Source organism: Canis lupus, chromosome 1 (assembly GCF_048164855.1).
Source record: "Canis lupus baileyi chromosome 1, mCanLup2.hap1, whole genome shotgun sequence".
NCBI lineage: Eukaryota > Metazoa > Chordata > Mammalia > Carnivora > Canidae > Canis > Canis lupus.
The window spans coordinates 91079031-91082947 of NC_132838.1; the positions used below are offsets into that span (position 1 = coordinate 91079031).

The 3917-nt window shown below is 49.1% G+C and overlaps 1 pseudogene; it reads left to right on the forward strand.

Moving 5' to 3' along the window:
* The first annotated feature begins 275 nt into the window (after positions 1-275).
* Positions 276-3414, forward strand: LOC140606348 (creatine kinase B-type-like; annotated as a pseudogene).
* Positions 3415-3917: the final 503 nt, after the last annotated feature.

Genomic DNA, 3917 nt, shown 5'->3' on the forward strand with positions numbered 1-3917 from the left:
CTCTCCTTCTGGCTCTAGGACTCTGGGAGTTTTCATTTTCCTCTAATCAACCAGGAGCTGATCCAGAACATCTTTTAACTTGCCCCAGAACTCTGTTGACTCTTTTAACCTAATCTGCTGAACATTTAGTAGCTAAGAGGGCCTTGCTTGGTGACCAGTTGGCTGCAGAATTCTCTGGACAAGTGGAGGTAAAGTCTGTAACCTGCTCCTCCCCTTAAGGAGGATATTCCCCCTGTAGTGCTGCATCTATCACTGGCATAGGGTGCACAGGCACGATGATGGCAGGTCTCACGATCGCAGCACCCGTGCTAGCCCCTGTCAGAATTTGTCTGGCTGTAGATTTCTGTCTTTGGCAAATTTCAGTAGCAGGTTTTGAAATCTCTAAGGGTTCCTCTTTATATTTAGGATGCCATAACTATCTCTCACCCTCTAAGCAAATGCTGTATGTTCACAGATACTAATATGAACCTAAAGAGACTTACATGAACCCAGCATATGAATTGTAGGCACAATTGATTTAAAAACTATATAATCTTGGGGCACCTGGGTGGCTCGTTGGTTAAATGTCTGCCTTTGGCTCAGGTCATGATCCCAGGGTCCTGGATGCAGCCCTGCATCAGGCTCTTTGCTCAGCAGGGAATTTACTTCTCTCTCTGTCCCTCTGCTGCTCCTCCTGCTTGTGTTCTCCCTCTCTCTCTTTCTGATAAATAAATAAATAAATAAATAAATAAATAAATAATCCTTAAAAATAAAAAAATATATAGCGTGAAAACTTAAAAGTTGGAAAAATTTTCTGCACTCTTTTTTTTAAATAGGAAAAATACAAAATGCAGGCTGAGTTTTTGAGGTGACCTTGGTGCCTCCACCTCGATGTCTTTGCCCTTTTTAATTAAATAGGGCCAGAGGGTTCAAAGATAGGGGCTGAAGTCATGGTTGGGCCTTTTACTAAGTTGTGGATTCAACTGGCTTCGGGTATATGTTCCGTTCTGCTTACTGTACAGGACCCCATGTAAGTTGACTGTGGTTCCATCTTGTGCCCTAGCTTAACATCAGTGGATCTGAGTTGTTCAATCTCTCACTCTCTTCTATGAGGTCTCTAGTTTCCCTCGACTTCCTACATCATTATCTGTTCTTATGCTGGAATCCCAATTTCTTTTCTCATTCTCTCTATGCGTTAGGTGTGAATACCTAGATTATGTATTTTTAGGCCCAGAGGGCTATAAATCTCTCTTAACCATGGGAAAAAAAATGGAACTTATTGTGCTTGGAATAAAAACAGTTTATTTGTCAAAAAGCATTAAGTCATTCATTCATTCATTCATTCATTCATTCGGCAATTGTGGGATTATTGAGTACCTTCTGTGTACCCAAGAATGTTCTAGAAACTAGGAATATAGGGTTGACAATCTCCGTCAAGGCGAAACAAATTCATACTGTTTTGTCATTGTTTCTCAGGTATGTATGTGTCTGATGTCTTAGCTAAACACACTTGAAGGCATAGGCAGCTAAATTTGCAATTATGGTTTTCCCCACCTCCTGTAGATTTGCTCAGCCTGATGGTGATTTTGAGGTGCAAGAAAGACTTGGGGTTCTTGTCCACCCTAAGTGTGACAGTGTACTTACAGAGGAACTGCTCTCTGAAGCCCCAGGGCAGTAATGGTTTCCTGGGGAGTAGCATATTTAGAGTGCCACTTATTTTCTAGGCCTGGGCCAGTGACAATTTCATGTAAGTTTTTTTAGGGGGGTGGAGATCAATCCCCCATTAAACAGGTAACTAAATATGATTTTATTTTAAAATCTTTTTTTAAAAATTATTTATGATAGTCACACACAGAGAGAGAGGCAGAGACACAGGCAGAGGGAGAAGCAGGCTCCATGCACCGGGAGCCCGACGTGGGATTCGATCCCGGGTCTCCAGGATCGCGCCCTGGGCCAAAGGCAGGCACCAAACCGCTGCGCCACCCAGGGATCCCTATTTTAAAATCTTGCGTCAGTTCGCCTGCAGCGTGCCCGGAGCTGCCGACCGACCCAGTGCCCCTTCCCCGCCCAGCCACCTGCTGCCACCTGCCGCCACGCCCTTCTCCGACAGCCACACGCGCTGAGGCTCCGTTTCCCAGCCGGGGATGAGCTTCCTGACCTCGGTGGCCACACCAACCACACAGCCAAGGTACTGACCCTCGAGCTGTATGCGGAGCTGTGCCCCCTGAGCACCCAGCAGCTTCCCACTGGACGACGTCATCCAGACCCGCGTGGACAACCCGGGCCACCCCTACATCATGACGGTGGGGAGCCCTATGACGTGTTCAAGGAGCTCTTTGACCCCATCCTCGAGGACCTGCACGGCGGCTACAAGCCCAGTGATGAGCACAAGCCCGACCTCAACCCCGACAACCTGCAGGATGGCGACGACCTGGCCCCCAACTATGTGCTGAGCTCGCAGGTGCGCTCAGGTCGCAGCATCCGCGCCTCCGCCTCCCCTCACGTCCCGCACTGCAGCCGTGGGGAGCACGGTGCCCGCGAGCAGCTCGCCGTGGAGGCTCCGTCGAGCCTGGACCTGGCCGGCCACCTGGCCGGTACTAGCGCTCAAGAGCATGACCCAGGCGGAGCAGCAGCAGCTCATCGACGACCACTTCCTCTTTGATGAGCCCGTGTCGCCCTTGCTCCTGGCCTCGGGCATGGCCCGCGACTGGCCGGACGCCCCCGACATCTGGCACAGTGACAGTAAGATCTTCCTGGTGTGGGTCAACGAGGAAGAGCACCTGCGGGTCATCTCCGTGCAGAAAGGGGGCAACATGAAGGAGGTGTTCCCTTGGTTCTGCAACGGCCTCGCCCAGATTGAAACACTTTTCAAGTCAAAGAATTACGAATTCATGTGGAACCCTCACCTGGGCTACATCCTCACCTGCCCATCCAACCTGGGCACAGGCCTGCGGGCAGGTGTGCACATCAAGCTGCCCCACCTGGGCAAGCATGAGACGTTCCCGAAGGTGCTCAAGCGGCTGCGGCTTCAGAAACGAGGCACAGGTGGTGTAGACACAGCTGCTCTGGGGGGCGTCTTTGAGGTCTCCAACGCAGACCGCCTGGGCTTCTCAGAGGTGGAGCTGGTACAGGTGGTGGTGGATGGTGTGAAGCTGCTCATCGAGATGGAGCAGAGGCTGGAGCAGGGCTGGGCCATTGATGACCTCGTGCCTGCCCAGAAGTGAGGCCCCAGCCCGCATCAGCCACCACCACCAGCCCCACTGCTTCCTAACTTATTGCCCGGGCAGTGCCCGCCATGCACCCCTCTGATGTTCGCCACTTGGCGGCTGAGCCCTTAGCCTCACTGTAGAGACTTCTGTCGCCCTTGGTAGAGTTTATTTTTGTGATGGCTAAGATGTTGCTGATGCTGAAATAAACTAGGGTTTCGGCCTGCTACCTAAGTAAATAAATAAATAAATAAAATCTTTTGTCTTCTCACAAATCAAAATATATTCTTATGAAATTAGAAATCCTGAATTTTGGGTTAGAAAAATATGCAGGGGCATATCAATGTACATTGATAGTTTTCAGTACTATTTCAGCATAATTGACATTTGCTTTGACCAATTGAATTCTGACAGCAATTTCCAACTTTTTTTAAGATTTGTTTATTTATTTGAGAGAGAGAGAGAGCACAAGCGAGCAGGGCAGGGGCAAAGGAAGAGAATCTCAAGCAGACTCCTGGCTGAGCACAGAGCCCAACATGGGGCTTGATCTCACAGCCCTGTGATTATGACCTGAGCCAAAACCAAGAGTCAGATATTTAACCACCTGAGCCACCCAGGTGCTCTATAGCAATTTCCAACTTTTAAAGTTTATGTGGCTAAGTATACCTGAAGGAAAGTAGGGAAAACCCCAACCATGGGCTAGCTTTTTGTTAAATATGGTGTTTATAAGGA